This window comes from Pollicipes pollicipes, unplaced genomic scaffold, assembly GCF_011947565.3.
Source record: "Pollicipes pollicipes isolate AB1234 unplaced genomic scaffold, Ppol_2.1 Scaffold_4295;HRSCAF=5057_pilon_pilon_pilon, whole genome shotgun sequence".
Taxonomy (NCBI): Eukaryota; Metazoa; Arthropoda; class Thecostraca; order Pollicipedomorpha; family Pollicipedidae; genus Pollicipes; species Pollicipes pollicipes.
The window spans coordinates 20563231-20582230 of record NW_023596461.1 but is presented as its reverse complement, the minus strand read 5'-3'; the positions used below and the strand labels follow the sequence as shown (position 1 = coordinate 20582230).

General features: G+C 50.9%; 1 protein-coding gene across 1 annotated transcript in view; it reads left to right on the top strand.

The window, feature by feature from the left end:
- LOC119096835 (RNA-binding protein 45-like) overlaps window positions 1-18587 on the top strand; it is a 37212-nt gene extending 18625 nt beyond the window's left edge. Inside the window, 2 exon segments of the mRNA XM_037219796.1 lie at window positions 82-146; window positions 18527-18587. The gene's annotated coding sequence lies outside the window, so the exon portion shown is untranslated.
- The last annotated feature ends 413 nt before the right edge of the window (window positions 18588-19000 follow it).

The following is a 19000-nucleotide window of genomic DNA, read 5'->3' as shown; positions in this document are numbered from 1 at the left end:
GTCGGCCCTGTGGTTGGTGGTGGTGCCTGCGAGGGGGCGGCGGCCGAGTTCGCAACCATCAGTTCTTCTATCGTCCACCAGGTGTCTCGTGAGCAGGCGCGGTCGGCTGGCGCCAAGGTGACCCGCTCGATGGAAACCAGGAAACGGTGAGAGGGGTCTGAGTCCGTGCGGACTGTGCGGAAGTACGCTTCGCCTGAGTTTGGCAATAACCCTTATACGCCCCTCATACCCTGCATGCTGTACGCTACGTGCAAATGCCCAACAGCACAGTGAGCTTTCTCCCGAAACCGTTGCGCTTTAGGTCGGTTACCAGGCGCCTTCTCCACCACGGCATTGTTTCGCCCTTGTCAGGCTTGAGGCATTCTCTCGCCGGGTCTCCTTGCTGAGCTGTATTGCGTTTTAGTTGTTGGCTCTTCACTGGGGCTTCACGTGAGGCGTCGCAAGCAATTCTGCTTTGATTCGGAGATATGGAAGCTCTTGCAGAAAGCAGCTAATTACGATGGAGTCTTATTAGAGCGGGCACCCTCTCTTGGGCTTTGTTTTATGCGTGCATGGAGTGATCAAACGTTCCTTGTCAGAACGCTGCCAGTTCTTGTTATTTCCCTTACGAGATGTGCGTCAGGTCTCGCCATCAGCCCTTCCTAATCATGTGTGTCCGTTCTTTTCATAAGCGTGGGGTACTTTGGGGTTGAGAGGAAAATAAAGGCGCTTGGCGAAAAGCATGTGCGTGCGCTTGGTGATGGCTGGGGTCTGACAAACCTGTGTGGCGTGGTTTTTGCGGTTGCAGTGCCTTCCTCTTCTGTGAAGTGTCTATGCATGGGATGCCGCCGGCTCATAGTCTGAAACTGAACGTTAACTGTACGGCTCAAGAGATGCTAGCCAATGATCTCGTTATTCGTGGTGGAAAAGACATGGACTTAGCCCATCTCGTCTAATAGGAATATAGAAAAAAATATAGCGGAAATAGAGAAGAACATTTTTGGGAGTTCCTCTATAGCGTTCTTTGTGTCACTGCTCGCAAAAGGCGTCTCCATAGATCAAAATGGTCTTGGTTTTGTCTTCCTGCGGCCAAAGGCTTAGTTCAGTAAACCTGGTTATAATTGACTCATCGAATAGCTAAAGCATGGAAAGCCTGTCGGAAAGTATGGAAGCAAGAAAAAGGCGCAGCTTGGAAAAGCGTATTGGTCATTTGCAAGTGCAGTATGATAGGCGCATATACTTCTCTGCCGTGTGAGGTCTTACAATAGGTTATTTTGCCTTTTTTGTTATTTTGTTTTGAAACGTCAGAATTTCAGCAAAAACCCAGCGGCTTTAGACCAATGCGGGCCTGTCTTTGGACTGTTTCATTTTAGCAGAAACAGAATGTGTCTAATTTTGCCCTTGGACAATTGGTCCATGAGTGTGCTGGAGGTGTTCGTCCGAAATTATTATTTGTCGCTGAAAGTTCCATGGAACAGTGGCATGGTCTTGAGGAAGCAGCAGGGAATCTTCCCTGTTTGTGCTCAATTTTTACTTCGCAGACGGCCCTTAAAAAAACTGAAAATGTGCTCCTACGTGTTTTACGTTAACGAAAAGTCCAAGCGGACATGTGGTCGTTTTGCTTCAGGCTTGGAATCAGATCAAGGGTAAGAGATGGGATATTCCCAATTGTCTGTGATTAACTCGGATTTGAATCCCCGGGATTTGACGTCATGCAGAAGTAGATTTGATTGGACTCTTGGAATCAAATGAATCAACACTGACTCACCTCCAGGGAGTTGCGATCACCGCCGTACTTCAGGTGAAAACGTGCTTCAACATACATGTTTGTACTTGAAATTAAACCACAATGACAAGCAAGCTTATTTACATGATGTAAGTGGCCTGGGAGGTTTTGCTGTCGTTAATTTCAGTGACGACTGGCACTGTGCATGGAGAAATTGTGGAGTGTTTTTATGACATGTGTGTTTGAAATTTCGGAGTGTTTTTATGCCCGCATAAGTGAATGACTCCAGTGAAAGCATTTTGGATGACCGGAAGTTTTACGTTGGCTTTTTTCAAACTAGCGAAAAATTGGTTTTCCAGATGCAAGTTTCAACCCCAGAGAATCTAAGACGCCACAAATATTACTACTTCTTTGCTGCTTCTGAAATCGTTTAGCTGGTAGCTGGAAGACCCGACCAGAATGAAGGCACTGTCACGTGGCACTGACCTCCCATCGGGTCCGTGCGACGACCAAAAGTTTTCAGCATGTTACACCGTAAAGAGGAAACTTACTAAAACCGAAAATGTCACGTGGATGAGGAAGTGTGCCGCACTTGTCAACATATGTAGCTATTTTGGGGTTGGCCCTTCCGTCGAAAGTCATGACCAGTGTCTGAAACTTGGGTGTTTCTTGGTGTTTTTAGCCCCAAGACATTTTGTTCTCCACAAATATACACTGGAAAGAATGTAAAAAATTGTTCTCTGTGAGCGACGCCAGATGGAGGCAAGCTGTTCCTGCAACTTCGACGGCATCGCGCGTCACACTCACGACTGAACGGGGGATACTGCCTGCGGGTTACAGCCGAATCTCTCTCCATATCACACATAATCTTTCCTTGCAATGTATTCGGTGCTCAGGTCTGTTGCTGCTCACCAGCACATGTTTAACTCACCTACCATCCAACGACACCAACGCGCCCATACACCGGGCCCGAGCCTTCACCCAAAACAACAGTGTCTCTTGACGGACCACGGGAAAGCACAGAGAATATCTCGTACACAGCACGATTCAACGTTTCTGGATTGCACGTAGAAATCATAGAAACACAAGAAAAATTGATACGAAAATATGTTATGTCACAGTTACATGTACCTTAAAAACTATCAAAAATGGATATTGTATTGAGCGTATAATGGTGACGTCAAACATCATCCCAAATACTCGCTCGGGCACGTGGAAAACCACGGCGCCGCGAGTCTCCGGCTCTTGGGGAGGATTTAGCATTGGAGAGAAGGCATGTTCTCCACTGAAAACTCCGAGCTGAATACATGATGAAAATGCATACAAGAGTCATCAAACAAAAGTGTGAAATTTTTTATATCGATCTTCAAAGCGTCCCCGCAGAATCATGATCCGAGTATAAAGCTAAAGCAGGGTTTCTCATTCTCCGTTAAGGAGAGCCTTAACTAGTGTATTTATATAATTATTTATGTTTTTTAGATCTACATTTTGTTTTAGTCGGGTTTTGCCAACCAATATTTTTTACAAAAGCAATAAGGAGCCAAAAAGGAATATCAGAACCGATAAATAACCTGCAGAGGCTCTGTCTTTGAAGACTGCTATTGCGTGCGCGCCATTAATGTACCCCACCGACCTTGTTCTGGAGGAGCCGCGCGAGGGGCGGTGGTAGCGCGACTGGTCGGTAGTGCAGATAAAGCCAATATATAAATTTAGCTCAGTGTCATGCACTGAGGAAAGTATTGTATTAGACTCAACGCCGGTGAGAAGGTGTAGTGATGCTAACCTTATGCGACTGGATTGCTCTGTGAGGATGAAATAATTCCTCCGCCCCTGCTGCGTTGGCCTCCGAGCCCCGATAACGCAGCAGCCTGACGTCCCAGATGGTGTAGTTTTGTACATAACTTGATGGAGCGGGTGAGCAGAGAAATATTTTGTCCCCCAGAAATGGTGCAAACCATGTTTTCCCTTATTTTGACCAAGCTTTTTTCTCAATGTTGGGGAGCAGCTGGCATCCTATCCAACTAAATGGGGAACTACACACTTGCTCCCGAATTAAGTACAGCTAGGTCAGTAAAAGCCTAGGCGAGTATCACATTGCCCCATAATAGAACCTCTGGGTGAGAAAGATTGCGCCTGGGCCAGAATGTAGCTGAACTAACTACAATGCCCCAGATGCTCCTATTTATGTTGTGGCTTGCATGACATTTCAATCATAAACTTAGCATTATGTGCTCCGGGGAATGGTGCAACAGGTGCACAACATTTTAAGCATCTGCTTCTATCAGCCTTTATTGAGACTGACACCTTTATAATAGAATTATCAATATTAACAACTTCCTATCACCTCCATAGCTTAAAAAATACAGTAGGTGCAAGCATAGACTTAGGAAGGAAGCATTTACTTCGGAAGCTAGGTTTAAGAATTGCAAGAAAAAAAAGACCATTAGACAATTTCTAATGGTCTTTGGCAATCACTGAGACCAGCTAGAGCATGGTGTTCACTGTCATCTGCTGCCAAAGAAGGTCCTTTAGCGCCAGCTTTGAATGCAGTGCAAATTCACATGGGCTATTTTGTTCTCACTACAAGCCGTGACTTCAATATTTATATTCTCTCCCCCAAGAGCCAAACCCAATTTCAGGTGCTGGTCATAACACAGCTCAGTGGATAACCGATATGCTGCCCCGGATCTGTGTTCAGGCGAGGTCGCTCGCAGTTGGCTCCGCGCCAGCCACGGCACATTCAAGACCGGAACGCCCGTTCGAGCCCAGTTCGCCAGCTGGTTCGGGAAGCCGACAGACGACGGCTTCAGCGGGAGGTCATTTTCCTCGGGTGTGCACAGGTACGATGCGAACCCGAACGCGAGTTCGTCGGCTAGGATTGGCGGGCCTATGACGACTCTGGCGCAGCTGAGGCGCGTCCATATGGTGCCCCTGTCCTGGCGTCGCCATGTTGGAATGACGTCACGGAGCGTGACTGATCGCGCTTCAGCGCCGCTCGCTGCATCACCAAGCATCGCGGCGTTACACCACCTTTCGTTGCTTCACAAAACACCGCAAAGCGAGAGATCGACAAGGTCTCTGGTGTACCGATTTGGCATGCCGGAAACGAAGTTAACGGTTCACGCTCCCGTTCCGTGGCCGCCTTTCTGGGCGTTATAACGGTGCTGGTTTCCCAGCGTCTGTTTGTGTGCAATGACCTCTGCCTCACATCGCTGTTTCGAACGCGTGCCGTGCTCACTCCGCAGTAAACGGTTGTGCGATCGGCTGAAATTTCGTTCGCCGCGCTCGCTCGGCGCTGACGTGCGTCACGCTCTTGTTTGCAACACTCTGCACGGACGTGCCCCAGGGTCACGCCGCCAGCCGCCGGGGGGCAGCTCGTTAGACCCAGGGTGTATTCGCTGCGCACAAGTGTTCTGTTCTATGTGGCGTCGCGTATAATTTTTGTCCGCCGTGTTTGCAGCGTAACTCGTGTTTTGTGTACATCTTCGGAACTGTCGTGACAATTACTGCGCATGCGGAGACCCAATATTTTCGTTTGCAAGCGCGTTGGGTGCTACTTAGTATGGAAATTGCAAATTATGCTCTTTGTTACACATAAAACACGTTTTCATCATTCGTGGTCGGCACTGGACACGCAAAATAGCCTCCTTATAACACAATTTGTGCGCCGTTTCTGTCCCGCTCCGATCGAGTCACAGGCAAAGATTATGCGCGTCCGTCACTTCACGTGGAATCTTTGTCGCCCGGGTCGCTGCGAACACCAAATGACGCAGAATCCGTGGGATATTCTTCAATCAGTAGTATGTGTTCCCAGCTACCCAGCTGACGCACAATCTTTGCTGTCGACGTCACTCATGACGTCATGCCCCTTAGATTATGCACCATTTGGCGTGCGCAGCTACCCGGACGGAAGAAAGGCACATTCTTGGTGCGCTGCGAATAGACCTCTTGTGTCGGTCCGCGGAGCTGCCGTCTGGCCCGGCCGCCCCGCCGCCTGCTCGCCGAGCGGGGCTCCTAAATCGCGTATAGCTGATATACCTTTGCGGGAGTTGCACCGTGGTCTACGTAGTTAAGCTCGACGGCCATTCGACAGTTTGGCGTGGTTGGTTTGATTTTATTCAAAAGCCGCACTTTGATTTTCAGTAGACTTATTCGCCTCTTGCTTCTCAGTATGTTAATAAACCCTGTATCGATGATATGCATCCGCCGTTGGTCGTCGCGGTGACGTGGCGGCGCGCCCGGACGGTCCGGTTAGTTGCCCCCGCGTCGCAGTGCAGTGCGGCGCAGAGGTCACGTCTGAAGGTCACCGTCTGACCGCGACGCCTGGTCGATACAGCTGTCTGGTCTGGGGCCCGGCGACCGTGGGCGAGCGTGGAGCCTGAACCGGCCCCCGGCACGGGAGGAGCTGGCCGGGCCGCCCGACCCACCCACGCGAACACGGCACCTTGAGGGCGTGGAACTTCTCGGCGCTTGTGGATTACCAGCTCAGACGGGTGCGAATACCGCGACGAGGGCGCGGGAGAGCCTTGCGGCCCTCGCGGTTTGGCAGGAAAAACCTATTCGAACGCGGCGCCGAGGGAGCGGAGATCAACAGGCCAACTGTTGTGTTTAGGAGGCCCCTTTGCTGGCTCCGGAGGCCCTGTTCCGGTTTAGAAGGCACCTTCTATGTTCAGAAGAGCCTATTTCCGGAGTAGGAAGCCCCTTCGATGCATCAGATAGGCGCAGTTGCGGATCAGTATGCCTTGTGTTGACAAAGGATGGCCTTTTGGCTAGACTTGGTGGTTCACTTTGTGTATGGTAAGCATCCTGTCCTGCTTTAGGTGGCCCCTCTATGCATCGGGAGGCCCTTTTCGGGAACAGGAAGTCCTGTTTTAGGCTAGTGAGACCATTTGTTGGATAATTAGGAATGTCTGATTTTAGATTTTTCAACTGTTGACATTTATTTACATGGATGTGATATATGTAACAGTTTGATTAAGGGCACATACCCTCGGTGCCCCCCCCCCCCCCTTGAATACAACGCTGCGCAGGAGATCCTCTGTGACGAGGTCCTGTTGTGTCCAGGAGGCCCCTAGAAAATCCTGCCCCTCTCATCGTAACCCAAACCCCGTGGCACCGCACCTGCCTCCAGTTAGTTAATTATCGCATTCGTATGTTACACAATCGTAAGCTTTCGTCGGAAAATCGGTCCTTTTGGTATGCCGTTTGGAATTAAAAAAAAATGGTTGAGTGTCTTAAAGTAACTACAAATACTAATTTTGTCTCTTGCGTTCTGAAAACCTGCCAAAACCCACCACGCTGCTAGCATTGCGGAGTGTCCTATCTTTAGAGCATAGTTCAAAGCATGCTCTAGTGAAACCTCTGGAGATGTTTCGTCATATAACAATACTGGGAATAGCTGTAAAGATATAATGAATATGTCAACTTCTATTATTTCCAAGCCCAAATTATGCTGTCAACGCTGTGTAACAGCACTGCGCTTTATCCCCGCAGTCACGACCACGGTCGTCATGGGGACCACCATGGGCAAGAGAAATGAAAGATGTGTATTACTTTCATAGTGTTCAGCAGGGAGTCCAATGGGATTCTTCCCGCGGGTCGGCTACTTCAAATAAAAATTCTGAGCTTTTCCGGATGATACAAAATCGAGAAAATTAGTATTACTGATCAAATTGTACGCGGGTAATGTAATAATAAGTGAAAAACATAAAAATGTGAGATGTTCCCATTGAAGCACTGCTCTTCGTTAGCGCGCGCTTTTCGGGCCCGCAGCTTTGAGGAGGCCGCCCTTATCCAGGCCTCAGCACCATCGGGCTGGCCGGATGTGGGTTTGTGCAGGATCTCTCGGCATAATTTTAGACGGATCTTGGTTCTTCCGGTTCTGGCCGTATACCAAGCCGGATGCTAGATTCCAGGCATATCCTGGACTTCGGTTCTTGCTAGATCCTTAGGCATAAATGCAGGTTGGGCCTCAGTTCGTTATGGATCTGTCATGTTAGTGAAAGACCGGATTCTGGTCCTCGCTTACTCCCTCGGCGTAGCGCAGTGCTGGATCCTGGTTCATGCTGAATCCCCCAGCTTGATTCCTCACTGGCGCTTGGGTTCCTCCTGGTCCAGGAGCCGGGAAGCGGTTCCTGGGAAGAAACTTGAGAGCCAGACACACGTCTGTACATTGCATTCCGGCAGGGGTCGTTGTCCCGATGTGGCAACCGACGGTCATTCTCCCTGGTACTTATGTGGAGAAAGCGCTCCGGCACGGCAGACACTGCTGGGGTATGTGCACAGACTGGAGATGCAACTTTTGGACCGGCGTACCCACACGTCTGGATCGGCAGAAATGCGGCTTTTTGCTGGGCTCTCGGTCGACTTTTGGGTGTTTTTGCGAGTGACATATTTCAGGATCCACCTAGCGCCATTTCTTGGTCTACCTTCTCGTTTTCAAACGTCACAAACGTTAAAGCAAATAGGCAAGCATAGTTGGGAATCGCAAGGCACTAGTTTTTTTTAATTTCCATAGCGGCAGCTTCCCTTAAAGCAGCATTAAAAACCACAGGATGCCAATACAGGACGGCACACATAAGTAGAGTAGCGCGAACAAAATGGGCTGCTCTTTATAATCGTCTCTTAGTAAACGTTTGGAAAAGATACCCAGACTACCAAAGCCCGACCTGATTCGATTGGACAATAGTTCGGTGGATACTGGAGACAAAGGGAGCACCAAACAACTTTCTGACGACTTATGGGACTGTGAGGTGCATCCTAGTATTGACATTTCGTGCGGCAGCCATACCGTGTGATCAATATCAATGATCGATGAAATGACCACGAACTATATTGACCTAGTACGCGATGTTCAACAGTTGACGTGTCTGTATAGCATGTGCCTTCGTTGTGAAATGCTATTGCAGCGTCAGACGGGGACCGCTCTCGAAATACGTTTGCGTTTCCTCTATTGCGATGAAGAAACCTCGCAAACTCAACAAAACTGTCTTGAAAGTGGGTACAGCCAAACGCTTCCAGAATCGGACGACGGTCGTGCAGGCCATTGTGATTTGGGGCTCAATGATTGCTCCTACATTTAAATCAGCGTGCAATGGAGTGGGCGCGAAACATCGGTATGACGAAGTCTGTGCATAAGTGAGAAAATGTGATCACCGCGTTGCTTCCATTGCGTGGTCCAGGGCTGCATGTTTACGGCACGGGTTATACGGATCGAACTTAGCGAAAAAGTTATCCTAAATTCGTGGGGATGTATTCAGGTTGACCGAAAGTCAGGGGGCAAAAGGCCGAAATGGAAGATTCAGAAGATCCAGCTGGCAAGAGGTTAAGATCGGCAGGGAAGTGGTGGAGATCCCTGTAGCCTTTTGTTCCTTTTGTCTGTCTTTTTTATCTCCTGAATTTCACCCACCTCCATTTTCCCTTCATCCAGACACCGTTTGAACGATGCTGGCATCTCTCCCTGCACCTCTCCCGCTCTGCCGGCATCTCTCCCCGCACCCCTCCCTACACCTCTCCCACTCTGCCGGCACCCCTCTCTGCAGCTGCGTGAACGGCTTTTACCGGCGCCAGCTGCGCCAAGAGTGAATCCACGTGAGGTGGCAACCGGGTGATAGCCCCCCCCCCCCGCCCCCCTCTGTAGATCACCAAAGTCGGCCAACAATGACTAAAGAAGATCACTCTTGAGTAAGGGAGGGTTGTTTTCTAACACCCGTCCAGGGAAAAAGGAAACAAAATGCAATAGGCTGTTCTTCAAAATGCAAAATGCAAAGCAAGATACCTGATAAGACTTTGCCCCGAAACCCACCTTTGGCTTGCCCCCCCCCCCCCCTTCCTTCTAAGGTGACATTCTGGATCCCACCTTGAATTGCGGAAATGCACGAGACGGCGACAGGATCAGCCGCGTGTTGTTAGCAAATCTAAGATGGCGGCAGGTGGCGTGCTGGGTAGTTTCCCCAGTCTGCCAGGTCTAATTGTTCGACCGGGGCCTGATTTATAAACTATCCCACGTAGGAGCATACTTCTCAGGTATTGCTTATAACTTGGCGGCTCCTAAGCGCCATCTGATTCAAATTGCATGTAATGTGCTTGCGACAGAGCCAGTTGAAGCCGACCTGTAATTCAAGCTCTGCATTTTGAGGCCTGTGATGCCCGCCCGCACCTGATCCGGACCTGGCCGTAGGTGTACTGTACAGCTGGTTGTGTGATATTGGCCTCTCCGGGTCCGGCGCGGACGCGGCCTCCCTGACTGCCTGCGCCGTCATGTGCTGGCCGGCAGCGGCACCGCTGCCCCGGCGCCGACTCCCCTCCCCGCGCGGCGGCGGTGGGGAGGGAGGGGGGGGGGGGGGGAGCGCGGCCCGCCTCGCGGCAGGTGACGGCCGGCTGGCGGCATTCCGGCCCGCACCGGATCGGGCCGAGCGCGGCGGCGGCGTCGGCGTCGGCCGGCCGAGGCCGGGAGGCCCTGCGCGGGGGGTGGGGGAGGGGCGCCCGCTGGCCTGACGCCATGATAAGCACGGCGCGGCGCCACCAGCGAGCACGCAGCGCGGATGGAAAATAACAGAGCCTCGGCGTTCCGTTCTGTCGGGCCGTTCCCGGTGCGGCGGCATGTGGAGGTAAAATAGAGTCGGCTGGTGGCTGGGCCCAGTATTTTGACCGGTTTGTTGGTGCTCACCTGTGCGGACAGCCCCTTTTTCAGTTCCTTGTGTTCCAACTCAACGACAAACTGGCCTGTCCTGTTTGTATAATGCAATGGTAGGGCATTCATGAAGGCTGGAACTTGCAGGTCATACATGTTGCTTGCCCTCCTAGTACAATTTAGTAAGATGTTTACTGTACACCACATGAGTGGCAACCTCATTTTGGTTGTATGGATCCAAAGTATGGGGACACCAGGTCCAGACTTAGTAGGCACAGGACTCAGTTTCGTAGCATTTTATTTTGATGACTGGCCCATTATTGGTTTCCATTTTCGCATACGCGGATTCCGCGCCGCTGGTTCAGTGGCCATGGCATTGGCCTCCATTAGGGGTCGCTACATTGTGTATAACTTTGGACGGACTAAATATTTTCCATGCACCGATGCGTGTACTTGGCTAATATTCTTGTTTGATTAGCCAGCTGCATGGCATAGGCTGACATCTGCAATCATACACTTGTCTAGTTTTTTTTTTTAAACGAGCACAAAAAGCGAAATAATTGCAGCGTTATAACTAAAACTCCAATCGAAGAGAAAAAAGTAAATGACTCGGTAAATTATGACGTTGCTTTGGAATGGCTTGTTTAACCGAGGAAGTATTTGGTAAAAAGCGTTGTAATTTATTGCTCGTGAAGTTAAAGAAACATTAGTTTTCACAATTTGTGCAAAAAGTCATATTTTTAACGCCAGCAAGCTCAGATCAACTTAAATATTGGCACCTGCGCTTCCAACTCGGTCGTGACGCTTTTGAATAGAGCACAGCTGAAGTAATGACGCTCCAACGCGTGCCCGGCTCCTTTTGAGCCTATGCGAAGGCCAAAAGGCATTCCCATAACTGCCACACAGTTAACGGAATGCACTCGGGAGGAGGGGAGGCAAATGAATCCGCTAATTAGTTGTCACACTTTTTGCACATTTAGCTCAGAAAACGACCCTCCTGTAGCTAATGCAGCGATTTGTTGTCATCGTGGGTGCTTTGCCCGTGGCAGCAATGCCACAGTAAGTTTGGGGCCAGATTTGATTAGACTGTGTGATATTCGGTCCACTGGTAAGGATATTTCCTCCCTCTAGCCCCCCCCCCCCCCCATAGTTAGACAAGGCGTGAATCGTCACACAATTTTCCGCATTTTTCGCAAATGTATGCATTGGTTTGATCTACCAGCCTGTTCGGGGATGTGCTTTCGTATTCAGTTGGAAAGACTGCAGCTTCCTTTCTTATTGTTCCGTCATTTACCCTTCTTCGAAAGGGAATGGCTTAATTTCATGGAGAAATTCGGCTTGTCATGAGAATGGAGGCTCTTGCAACCATGTTCCACTTTCCCAATCTCCCAACGTATTTTTCAAAACGACACCCTACCTGCCCCAGAAGCGGGCGAAAAATTGACTTAATAGTTACGTGCCCTAAAACCCAAATAATCTTCCTTTGATATTAGAGCGGTAAGTGATAAACCAGGTATCACTCAACGCTACGACTATCAAAACAAACGTCAGGAACTGAGCCATGGTGTAGTATTGTGTTGAGGGTCGGTGGGCCTGTCACCCGAAGGTGAGCGTCTTGTCCCGATTTCCCTAGTTAACAAGGATTTTTTGGAGGACGCCGCAACTTGCTCCACATTTCGTCACTGCTTTATGTGTTTCAGATCGCAAAATCATTTTGGGACTGTTTCACAGCACATGGAGTTACTTGCTTTCCTTTGTTGTGTGTGATGAGCAGCAACCGTCGGCCATGGCAGGCGCCGGGGCGTGCTTATCGGCGAGACCCGGCGGCGTGGGCTGACGCGCGTCACATCTGTGGACCGCGTCCGGTTCAAGGCTATATTTGTCCACACTCGGCCGGACTTGTGCACCGCAGATCACCGGCTGCCCTGACGCGCCGCGGCGTCCGTAGGCGCGGTCCGAGAGATACGCCGCTATCAGCCGAGACGGCAGCCATTTTGGAACGTGCACGGACGCTGGCCAGTTGGCCGCGGTTCAACATCAGCTGGCTCGACTACGTGCTGCATTGATCGAAGGCACAGCCGACTGGTCCAGCTAAAATCGCCTGACCCCATGGGCGGCCGGTCCTGGATGAGATTACAGGCTCGAATGCTGACCGGCTCCTGGAGAAGACACCCGTCTGATGTTTGCACATTTGGAATGGCGTTTCACATCCGATATTTCGCAGATAGGGATTGGCAGTGTGCGCCTGTGTGTGAGGTTTTTTTTTGGGGGGGGGGGGCGATGTGATGACGATTGAACAGTCTGCGGAAGAAGGGGAATGACAGGATGTTCGGGATTACGGGCTTTGCGACCGTGATTTCAGAGGGCACTCCACTCCGGTGTACGCAACATGTGCGTTTTAGGAGGAATGCGCAGCGTTATGGCTGCGTGTTCCTTGCCTTCGGCTCTGCCAATACCAATGGTTTTCTCCGTCCCACGCTGTCCGCAGCCACGGTTGAACGATACTGAGAAGAAATAATGTGGGAGAGAGAGAGAGGGCCGCAGGCTTGAAATATCTTAACGACCAACGCACAAAGGTTGCTAATGTCGATGAAAGCTGTCGCGCCTCCCGGGTACCATGTTGTACTCTCCAGCTCCACCCATGGCCGCAGCCAGTTCAACGCCCTCAGACTTTCCACTGGTGACGCGTGCAATCCCAGCGGTGAAACTTTCTGGTGGCTGTTTCGCGGCGGCTTTGTCCGACCCCCGCCTCGCCGGCGTCCGCAGCGGACGTGCCGGCGCCTGCCGCCGCCCGCGGCGCGTGACGTCACGGGCCGACGCCGGTCTCTCGCCGGTGTTGCGTCAGCTGGCGTCCGCGTGCCGGGGCCGGCCGGGGCGTGTCGGGGCCTGAGCGGGCCGGTGCCGAGCCTGTGCCGGGACATGTCGGGGTCTGAACGAGCCTGCGCCAGGGGCCGGCCGGGACGTGTCGGGGACTGAGCGAGTCGGTGAGCCGGCAGGCGTCCAGAACCGCGGCTCGAATGGTCAATGCTTGAGCGGCGGGTGAAAAACGGCCCTCGATTATTTTCAACAATAAATAAGATCCAGCACAGCCAAGGATTGGAACCGGGGTAGGTAGGGTGGCAGCGGCGCTGACCTGGATGCAACCAAACATCTGCCCATCCAAGCCGCGGAAACGAAAATGGCAACAGCCCGGTGTCGCCGCATCTTCAAAGACGCATTCAGACAGAGGTTGTTTGTACCAGTGCCTCCACAAATTTGTGATTCCTGTTTAAAATCCTTCATCCACAACTTTGAAGGCGTCATAAAAGTAGGGAAAATCGCCATTAGTAGCCGTGGGCGCTGGTTTTTGTGACGCTGTGATAACGTGGAGCCCTTAGTTTGATGTTATGCCAGCTCAGTAGATAAACGCCCTTCAAATCAGGAGCGAGGGGTGCGACGTTGATACCGACTTATCGTCATCCGCTTGGCCTTGACAGTCATGAGCACGAGAGCGATGCTGAGGTGGGAAGCGGACAACTTGGGGGGCAGCCTGCACTCAAAGACTGTACTTGGCCTGAACTCAAAGTCCCATCTCTTGTTGCATGCTGAATGCTGGAGTTTTGTGATCTATAAAATCGGTAGATATTCGGTATGTCAATGAACTTCTGTACATCGTTATGAACGCGACTCAAACAGTCGTTGATGTTCCTATGTGCGGGTAAACCTTTTCACCTGAAGTACTGGAGTGACGCGCTTATGCACTGGAGTGACACAAGTCACCACGTTTCCCGCACCACTGCTCTCAGCGGATCAGCGATGTTCGAATATTGCAGGGGCCTTCATCCCGCGTCATCCACTGCCTTGAGTGATAACTCGGGCCTTAGACATATCCGAACTAGGGCAGCGGCAGTCCTAAAACGAGACACTGCCACCGGACTAAGCACGCGTGTGCAGGCGCGGAGTCGTCGCGGTTTGGTAAGTGCCGCTTTGCATTACATTTATTGCGCGCTGGCATATCATGGTACAAGCATAGCGACGCATTTCGAGGGATCGTTTGGCAGCGGGACAGAAATGTGGGATTTTACGACTACGTCATCTGGGCGCAAAATGACCATTGCAGTCGACGCGTCCGGAAACACCAATGAACGACTACGTCATCTCTAGAGGAATCTAGAGCGCTGAGGTAAATGTATGACAATAACCTGAGACCGAGGTTTTGCAGAATAAGTGGGAGGAGGTACGAATAACAGAATCTAAAGCAGCCTCCCCCCCCCCCCCCCATAATGCGCCAACAACGGATTTCTGCCTGGATTTGGCCCACTTTTTTCTCAAACTGCGGGAGCGGGAGGCTGGAGCCCAGGTCGGGGTGGAGGCTTCCCATCTGAAAACCTCACCCCTGAAATAACTTTTGAACGTTCGCCTCCAAAGCGACGAAAAACGCGACAAATAAATGTCGAAATGAGATGGAAGAAAAGGATGCATACCGACATGGGACTGCAACCATGTCTTCTTATCTTCATGCGGTCTTCATGCAGTCTTCATATCTTCATGCAGTATGCAGTCATGGTGGACCCTTGAAGAGATGGGATGCGATGGGGCTGGGAGGTGACGGAACACGGTTTTCACGTCGTTAAGGTGGCAGATCTTGTCCTCGTCGATGCCATTTGACTGGCTTAAAAGCAATCTGGTGCATACATCGTTTTCTTAACGAAAACACTCCAGTCTTGTATGATATGCGCAGGCGTCGGCAAGTGTAGGGGCGGGGGTACAACAGGGCAGCTTCCGCCCTCAACCTCAAAAGAAGCCTCCTCTATCCGGGGGCTGTCCTGACGATGGGAAAAATGGGATAGACAGTGGGGCTTCTCTTGCTTGATGCTCTTCCCCTAACACCCCTCCCCTACCCCACCATTTCTGCTTCCTTGACCTAGAAATCCTGGCGACGTCACTGGCTCTTATGCTGATGTTATCATGCTTCCTCTCCAAGATAGTTCAGATTCAACGAGTTGGCGTAACAACTTTGTTTTCGCAGCATTTAGATGCCACCTTTGCAAGCAAGCACGTCCATGTTCTTTGTCAGCTAGAGCGGGTAACACCGCTAAGGGTGGATCCAACACTTTCTTCAAAGTCCAAGATATGTTGCTCAAGTAGGCCAATCCTAGGAAGAGGGGGGGGGGGGGCAAGTCCCGGTCGCGCAACCTTTCCATGGGTCCCCACGAATGTCGCGCGAGTAGCAAGTCAACATTGACGAAAGGATTTTTTCGCATTACTGGTCCCTTAAACAAAGCTTAGCATTACCACAAACAGCATAAATTTGATGAATTAGAATAGGACCGTCAGTTCCGTTTTAATGGAGCGGATCACTGTCTTGTACTTGAGAAGTGGCTTGATAATAACATCGGGGACATATTTCTCGCAACTCGGCAATTGGGCAGAGACCGTAAGCCAACCTATTAAAATACCTGGACGATACTCAAATGTGTTTACCAGCGCCATGTGCACGGGGACATTATTGGGGTTTGCTTGGAAGTTGCCTGAGCCGAAGAGCACGTGATGTGTGGCATGTGTTTTTGGGCGAGTGGTATTGTTGCAAAAATATTCTCGCGCTCCATTTTCTGAGGAAAATAGCGATGAGCTTCAGTTGTGACAGAGCATCTGGTTTTCGTGAATGGTTTAAGACCACGGGGTATCTGGCTTAAGTTCACTGAAGGTCGGTGATGTGTCTCGAGAAGTGATGTGAAGTCTACACTACTGTCCCACATCCGGTTTCCGAGGGCGTTCCCTTCAGAAACAGTGGGGCCTCAAATGGAGCCTTCAGCGAGGATGCCAGCAAAGGAGTTCATGGGGTCAAGACGAACTTCGGTGGCGAGGGTAAGTGCGAGAAATTCGCCAGGCTATATATGTATATATATGGGTATATCTATAACGCATAGAACGTTGCGGCATTCCTTCCTATATGTTGATGTAGGCACGTACCGACGTAGCTATCCTTTTTGTTGGCATCTGTTCGCAGCATTGAGACTGCAATATTTATATGGTGTTCTCTTTAGCATGCTCCTGTGAATGTAAGATATCCAAGTGATGCGCATTGTCCAACATGTTAAAACAAACTGCCACGTTAGACGTAGGGGCGGTGTAAGATGTGCACGACGTAATTTTAAGCGGTTCCTAATCAGGAACTTCAGCTGCATGTGTTTGCCCAACTCGTGTAAGATACCTGCAGAAAAAGTTCATGGAAAAAAGGACCTTGGAGCACGCTGAAATATTGTTGGATATTTCCATGTATGTTGGAATGGAATGCCTTGCGCTGGAAGTAGTATCGGACCGTTCAGATGTCTTCCAATTAGGCGGGAGGATAAGACAGGAAACGCGAATGTCGATGTTCTTGTCCCGGTGACCATTGGGGGTATGCCTACGTAACTCGTAAACAGGGATTCTCATTTCGTCACATGCTTTCATGTCAAACTCTGTCAAATACAATTTTTCAATACCGGCACATATATATTATTGTTCCTTGTGTCGGGTGATGGCGCGGCGTGCCGGCATGGCTACGGCGCCGAGCTGCACCGGCCGGCGCCATATGTTGGGTGGACGGACCGAACTGCGCCGGCCGCCGTCTGGTGAAAGCGGGACACGCCGTCGGCCGATCAGCTGACTGCCCTTGGCCGGCGGCGGAGGTCGGCAGCGGTGGTGGCCTCGGCCGAAGCGGAGCGTGCGGCTGGGGCCTGGGCGCAGCGCACCAGCTGACTGGCGTTCGTCGCACATGGGGAGATTCGGAGCTATCGTGGGCGGGATCTCACTTGGCGGCATCCACTGCCGCGGAGATTCAGATGTCTGTTTTGAAGTCTTTAATCGAATCCTTGCTCACTGTCATAGCGCCCCGTCAGCTGCTGTGGTTGCTTATGGCGGCTCCTTTGCTCCACAGATAATTAATCCCAGTCAGCACCATGCTATTGGCGGCAAGAGTCGAGCTTGGTCCAATTCGTTTTAATGCAGAACGTTGAAGTTCGGTGCATCCTGTATGCATTGGTCCACATGCGCGGTAGATCATCGCGTGGCTTTTGGTCCGTTTATGTACATCTATACTGGTGGGCCTGTAAATCTGGAAGTGCACGTGCTTGATATTAAGGAGGAGGGTCAGAAGGACTAATCTTGCTTTAATACATAGTCATTTGTCGTATGGCCGTTGCATGTGGTACACGAATTTCTTCGCACTGCGGATTGGCCAAGTCGTTTCAATTTCATGGGCAATGCTTGTGTGCCATGCCCATCCGTGGAGAGCACATATTGGGATTGGGAGCGGATTGGATCCTGAAGGGACAGGTTGCTGATGTGGCCTTATGTTGTGGTGAAGTGCAAATCAGTAAAGTTGTAGGTTATTGCCATCAGGACTGCAATTGTGAGTACCTTGAGCAGGTCAAGGAGAAAAACTTTGTGGGGGAAGTATGAAGAACCACAGTATCAAGTCATGTACTGGAACTACTTGAATACCCTTACTTTCAAGTTCGGGCGTCGTTGAAAAAAAAAACATACTGGCCGAATATCCTCGCAGCGAGGACAAAAAATGCGGAAATATCTGCGAGCAGCAGGCCTACTCAGTTTTCCCCAGAATACTTTGGCCTTGAAACTGGGCAATATCAGTTTTTGTTGCCGAAACACTAAATAAACCCAAGCACCATGCAAAGCTTATCCGGCCAGGGTATGTTCAGAAGTAACGAAGGCGGCCGCCGCCCTGCTCAGTTTTCGCACCTCCATCGCTCTCTCCAACGCATCCACCGTGTTGGCCTTCGACAACTCAGCAAAAGAACGTAGATGGAACGGTTGAACTGAGTGGATGATTCCGTAAAAGTGGGCAGTGGCTAGAATTGACCAGGAACGTTATCAAAAATGAATACCTCGCCCGCGATCTGAGCTGGCTCTGTGTGGATTCACAAGCGTTCTGCATCGGTGAAATTAACGTTTTTTTACATCTTGCGACCGATTTTGTCGGGGCTTTAATCACGTCTGAGGAATACTGGTGAGGCCTGGTGCCCTGAACTGCTTCTGAGATCGTTGTAGAAAACAGTAAATGTTGATAATTAATGCAGCGCTTGTGGCTTGCTTTTGCGCCCCTGTACTATGTGTCTGATATAGGAACAAGTTACCTCTGGTTTAAGTGCAGCCCCGTGCGCACATTTTGTAAAGTTTGTATCTGTAACTTCTCTCTTCCACAGATCAATACGGCGGCAAGATGGCGGCGACAGACGCCCTCGGTCGGATGACGTCACTGCTGGCGTGGGCTGCCATCACGGGGGCTCTCAATGCGTCACGCGGCTCGACTGGGCTCTGGAATTTTCCTGCCCGGCTTGAGAACTCCTGGTCCGCTATTGCGACGCTCACCAGCCTTGTTGTTGCGCCATTTCAGGGGCCTTGGCAGCCGCCCTGGTGGCGGTCTCTGGAAACGGCACCTACGCAGCAGGCTTTCACCAATCACCGGCCTTGGCTGGGGCGATGGCACATTGTGATTGGTGGAAAGGTCTAGACGGCGTCCCCCTGGCTCGGTATCGAAGTCCGGAACCCTCGGCGTCTGAAGCCTCATTCCTGCTCCAGAGCTCCCGCGTGGTGGTGGTGCTGTTCTCTCTCCTCTGATAGGGTCCAAGAGCCGTATGGTTTCCAAGATCTTTATTTTGAGTCTGAGAGTCTCTTTG